A 6,444-nucleotide genomic window follows, 5' to 3' on the forward strand; every position below is an offset into this window, starting at 1 on the left:
AATAGTTGGAGACTAGGTCTGGTGAGCAGGCCCCTAACAGCGTGTTGCATCCACAAAGTGAGAGTCCTGGGCCATGAACTAACTGGCAACTGGGGTAGAAGTTACTAAACAGGGTCTAATGTGTTTGGGTGATATCTGGGTTGTGGGGAGCAGGTGTGGCAGCAATCCCAAGATGGCGCCTGGGACTGCTGCCAAGTCTTATGACTAGCACCTGACTTTCATATACAGCCAAAACTAAGCCACGCCCATCGTGAGAGCTGTGCAGGCGCATCATGACACAAGATCAGGCCATTTGGCCTGGACCTATGAACTGAGACTTCGTAGAGTGGACTGATGGGGCGTGGTTACGGGTTTTTTATTAGGGAGTGTGCTTGGGGGTGGGAGATTGCTGCTTGCATGCAGAAAGAAAGGTTCCTGAATAAACTGCTTTGAGAAGAACGTCATGGTGTCGCTCCTTTCTGCGGGACGGAGACGGAGACAACACTAGGTCTGTGGGTACTATGAGTATCTGGAAGCTAGAGGCAGACATGTTTCTCATGACACAAGTCAGTCTTATGCAGAGGATGAATGACCCCAGTGTCCCCGCTGCCCAAAAGCCTCCTTGAAGCAGCCACATGCTCATTCTCCCTCCTCCAGTTTGTACGTAGCCTGTCCCTTCACCTATGAGGTCCTAGTCCAATGTGTTCCACAAAGGACATGAGTTTCCCTGGCCTTTATGTCACTACCATGTGGCATAGTTCTAACAATTAGAACCTTACTAATTAGCCACATATTGATGACATCTGTGACCCAGCCCTGGGATTTTGCCCACAGCAAGCCAGAGTCTGAGTTTCCTAACTCCATGGAGCTTTGAGCTCAGTGAGTAGCCCCACTTAAGCCTGTAAAAGGCACTGACTGATACAAGTTAGAGAAGGAAGGCTGGACACAAAAAGAGACCTGAGCTGGAAATCATCCTGAGAGGATGCCATAGCAAAGGACAGGCATGCTCAGAGGACAACTGTGTCCCAAAATGGTCCACAGAATCAGTGAAGTTGAGTGCATCCACTTAGACAGGCAAGGCTAACGCTTTAGACAGGAAGCCAGACGCTCAGGGAACATCGGGCAGATTCTCCCGATGGGAGGCACAGGACTGAAACAAGAGTCTCATTTTTCCTGCCAGTTTTGGCTGGTACACATGTACATTCAACTCCAGAGTCGATGTTCTGGGTTATGTAGGATGATCAACGGAAAAGAGAGACACTATAGGCCAAAGGCAGGATTCTGAAGGAACAGTGGGTATCGGCCTTTTCGGTAATGATTACCAAACCTAAAGATTGCTTCAAAGACTCGGTGCCATCACTCCAGAATTCATACAAGATGGCATGGTTCAATTAAAATTCTGTTAGCTTCCATGGCCCGTACCCTAGCACCATTACAAAAATCCCTTCCTTGTTACCCTATAATCTATGATGCTATCAGACCGAGTTTGCCAACAACATTGCATAACCTAGCACACACCACCATGGTTGGAGGAAGAGAACAGGGAGGAAAATTTCCTCTGTAATTCCCCTCACATGCTGTCCCAGGCATATAAGAGTCTATTTCAAGGAAAGAGCAGCAGAGAACAAGCCCCTGCAAACAAACACAGGGCATCGTGGCAGATCCAAGTGACAAGCCCTCTCAATTCTTATCACCCAATGAGATTATGGGTTTTTTAACAGATGATGGGTGAGGTCGCTTACAGTAACAGGCATAATATCCAAGCCACTAAGGGACAACCAGGTCTCAGCTGCCAGTTCACCTTCTGTTTCCTCTTATTCTAGCAATTTCTGAGACCACTTGTGGCTGGAGGAGAGCAAGAGGGAGTAATGGCTGGAACCCCATTTGACAGTCCTCCCCTGTGAATATAGAGAGTTCTGTCTGTTATCACATACCTGTCGTCGTTTTGCTCCTTTGACCCCATTGCTAGGGCTCCTGGGCAAAATTATCCCTACTCCAGGATGGCGATGGACCACATCACCACAGTGCTTCAGACTGCTTCTGTAAAAGTCTTAAACTAGGGGATCTCATGAGTCCTCCACGTTCCACCCAGCACCACTGTTTGGGAAGTAAGCTTCCCTTAGTGTGGACTCCTGCCCAAATTCCTGACAGACTCCCTAAATGAACTCTTAAGGAGAGGGCAACAGTGGGCTTGCCGATTCTTAGAGTTCGATGTACCAGATGTTATCAGGCTTGTGTGAGTGAAGCCAGGCCCTCTGCAGAGAGGGCTACATGAAACAAAAAACACATTCAGCCTCTCTCCTGCCTTAACAATTCAGACAGAAGCTGGACTACAGTCACACTGAACAGGTCAAATATTAGCCAAGCCGCTCCACAGAGAATGAAGGACCACTGTTAAGTAGCCAAGGTCACATAAGCCTCCCTCACCGCCTTCAGTCACACAGCAAAGGTTTCTCCTTAACTAAGTGTACTTCTTCCAAGTGCCACTTGCCCCTCCCCCACCAGTGTGGTCTCAGGATGCAGAGGTGCTGGGAAGCAGCTGTTGCAGGGTAGTAAGTTTGGTGGGGATATATGATTCAGAAGACTGTGTGAAAAGGACAGCTCCTTTTCTGAAACAGAGGGGCTGGATTATACAGTTTGAGTCAGGGGAAGGGGAGGAAAGGGATAGAAGAGGAAGTGGGTGGTGAGGGCAGAGGCTTCTAAGTGTTTCATCCAATCACATGGTTTCTAAGCAGACAGTACTCTGGTTGAAAGAAGACAGTACTCTGGTTGGGAACCAGAAATCCGCCTGATTTTATCATAACTTGGCTTTTGTCTCAATGGAGTTGAGTAGGTCCAAGCCTGCTTTAGGGAGAGAGGAACCCCAATCCTTCAGTGCTTTATGATGGCTGTCCAGTGGTATGGTCAGGGTTAGCATTCCTTCTAGGCTCTGCCCACAGTTACCTGGCAACAGCTAGGTAAGCCTGACTCACTACAAAGGGGCTGCTTTACCCCTCCTCACTCTCTTCTCTTGCTCCTTTCCTCTCTTCCCCTCTGTCCCTCCTCTCCCTGTTCCCCTCCCCTCTCTCTCCATGTGAGCATGCACAGCCTCAACTCCTCCTCCCCTCCCCCAGCCCCCCTACTCCCTCCCCATGCCCTAATAAACTCTATTCTATACTATACCTGTCCTATGGCTATACTTCAGGGAGAAAGGATGCCTCATTATGGGCCTGTAGAGGCACTGCCCGCCCCCAGCACCAATGACTCCACCACACATATCCCTGGCTTCGTTTTCCTTTTGTAAAACACAACAATCAGCTCTCTACTGTCCCTCATCTGTTTTGTGAACCCACATCTCCACTTTTGTTTCTCAGAATGGGACCATGTCATATGTGTCAGCATGGTTTGTGGGAATAGCTTGTTATTGTACCAGATCTGGGTTGATGATGTCTGTGGCTATATTAGTACCTTCTTTTTATAATACATGGGGTGAGAAGGAGGGGGCTGCCGATGGCTACCCATCAAGGGAAGAGCGAGACACTGAGAGGGGTTGAGTACCAAGAGGTAGGCATATTGGGACCTCGAACTGTTGCAGAGTCATGAAGGGCCTTAATATTTTGTCCATCCCTCCTCCAGGATAAGACAAGACCCAATTCCCTTCTCACTTCTGCTGGCCAGAGGTCCAAAGTCTTCTGATCTAAGCTATGGATGTTCTGAAGTCACAGCATATGACAGATCTCAAGTGGGAGGTTGACCCGGGGTAGGGGTGTGGGGATGGGGTGTTGGTGACTCCCTGAGGCCAGCAGTGAAGATACTGATGCCTGATTGGAAACTAATGCTAGGTGACATCATGTTAGTTTACCTATGCTACCTTCCTGTTTTGCAGTACAAGTCCAGCAAGGGTGGCCTGGGGAACAATTATAACAGGAACGCAGAGGTAGGGAGGCCCTCAAAAAGTGGGGATCTCCTGTAAGGGTTGATTAAAGGAGAGACCCAGGAGGAACCATGCAAGGTAGCAAGACTATTCCGAGGCTAAGAGGGAAACAGAAAGAAGGCACTAAGAAACATGGAAAGGCATTGGGGTGGTGCTCTGAGAGATGCCTGGGGTATGGGTAATGCTCTACCATCCCCTTGTTTGCCTTGGAACACCTCCCCCTACCGAAAAAACAAAACAAAACAAAACCGTTAGGAGTATACAGACACTTTATCTGAGAAGAGCAGAACTTCCACTGTTACTGTGCTGCCTGCTGCCATTAAGGTCTCTTGCCTGAAGGAGGATTCTACTTGGTTGCTTGGGCTATCACATCCCCGCTCCCCTCTTTAAATATTAGAAATAATACTATGAGGCTAAGAAGCCCCTAAGGACAGCCCTACTCCCATGATCAGTTCTGGACCACACTTCCTGTTTCCCTGGCAACACCCCAATTTTTACTAAAGGAAAAGGAACACAGTTGCCCCTCCCTAAAATTTAAAATATCAAATACAGGAAGGTCAGATGTATGGGCTTTGTTTAGGCCCATTTAAGGAAAGCTGTCTCTTAAGGTGAATCAGAGCCTCTTATAAAATTATTTGTATTTAACCTCTATCCCACCACATCTTGATTTTTTTCAAGACAGGGTTTCTCAGTGTAGCCCTGGCTATCTTGGAACTCACTCTGTAGTCGAGGGTAGCCTCAAATTCAGAGATCTCCCTGGGCAGGCTTCCCAAGTGCTGGGATTAAAGGCTTAGTTCATTAATTCTCTTTAATCCACTCTGTTTCAGAATTTTTGGTCAAAAGAAGATCTGGATTCTACTTCTGACACTGGGTAGAAACAAAAGTAAGATTATAGAAGCATACCAGTGCCCTCTCCCCTAAGAGTTAATATCAAACATCACAGGGAAGGAAAGACAGAGAGAATAAGTCCGGGTATGTTTATTTGTTTGCTTGGGCTCTGCTTGGTTCTTCACTTTTATGTTCATAGACTCCTTCAGTCGGCAGAAGGAGGGGTTTCAGAAAGGTATTATATTGCAAGTCAGCTTAAGCAAGCAGAACCACCATTTAGTGTTAGGATCTGAGATTCGCTGAAGGATGACCCCAGACTCAAGTAGTAAGCAAAGGGAAAGAACCTTTACTCTGCAGAAATTAGTAGTGTAGTGCCAAGGAAATGTTAGTGATCCCCCAAAACCGGACAGGAGCCAATCTGATGCTTTTTCTGGTGTTTTTTTCCATCTTTATTAACTTGAGTCTTTCTTATTTACATTTTGATTGTTATCCCCTTGCCGGTTTACAAGCCAACATCCCCCTAACCCCAACACCCCTTTTCGATGGGTGTGCCCCTTCCCATCCTCCCACCATTACCGCCCTCCCCCCAACAATCACATTCACTGGGAGTTCAGTCTTGGCAGGACCAAGGGCTTCCCCTTCCACTGGTGCTCTTACTAAGCTATTCAATGCTACCTATGAGGTTGGAGCACAGGGTCAGTCCATGTATAGTCTTTGGGTAGTGGTTTAGTCCCTGGAAGCTCTGGTTGGTTGGCATTGTTGTTCATATGGGGTCTCAAGCCCCTTCAGATCTTCAGTCCTTTCTCTGATTCCTTCAACGGGGGTCCCGTTCTCAGTTCAGTGGTTTGCTGCTGGCATTCACCTATGTATTTGCTCTATTCTGGCTGTGTCTCTCAGGAGAGATCTACCTCAGGTTCCTGTCGTCCTGCACTTCTTTGCTTCATCCATCTTATCTAATTGGGTGGCTGTATATGTATGGGCCACATGTGGGGCAGGCTCTGAATGGGTGTTCCTTCTGCCTCTGTTCTAAACTTTGCCTTCCTATTCCCTCCCAAGGGTATTCTTGTTCCCCTTTTAAAGAAGAAGTGAAGCATTTGCCTTTTGGTCATCCTTTTTGAGTTTCATGTGGTCTGTGCATCTAGGGTAATTAGAGCATTTGGGCTAATATCCACTTACCAATATGTGCATACCATGTGTGTTTTTCTGTGATTGTTTTACCTCACTCAGGATGATATTTTCCAGTTCCATCCATTTGCCTATGAATTTCATAAACTCATTGTTTTTGATAGCTGAGTAATATTCCATTGTGTAGATGTACCACATTTCTGTATCCATTCCTCTGTTGAAGGGCATCTTGGTTCTTTCCAGCTTCTGGCTATTAGAAATAAGGCTGCTATGAACATAGTAGAACGTGTGTTATTGTTATATGTTGGGGGCATCTTTTGGATATATGCCCAAGAGTGGTATAGCTGGATCCTCAAGACTGATTTCCAGAATGGTTATACCAGTCTGCAATCCCACCAATCATGGAGGAGTGTTCCTCTTTCTCAACATCCTCGCCAGCATTTGCTGTCACCTGAGTTTTTGATCTTAGCCATTCTCACTGGTGTGAGGTGAAATTTCAGGGTTGTTTTGATTTGCATTTCCCTTTCTCCTGAAGATGTTGAACATTTCTTTAGGTGTTTCTCAGCCATTCGGCATTCCTCACCTGTGAATTCTTTGTT

This window comes from Rattus norvegicus, chromosome 7 (genome assembly GCF_021556685.1).
Source record: "Rattus norvegicus strain SHRSP/BbbUtx chromosome 7, alternate assembly SHRSP_T2T, whole genome shotgun sequence".
In the NCBI taxonomy this organism is placed as follows: Eukaryota; Metazoa; Chordata; class Mammalia; order Rodentia; family Muridae; genus Rattus; species Rattus norvegicus.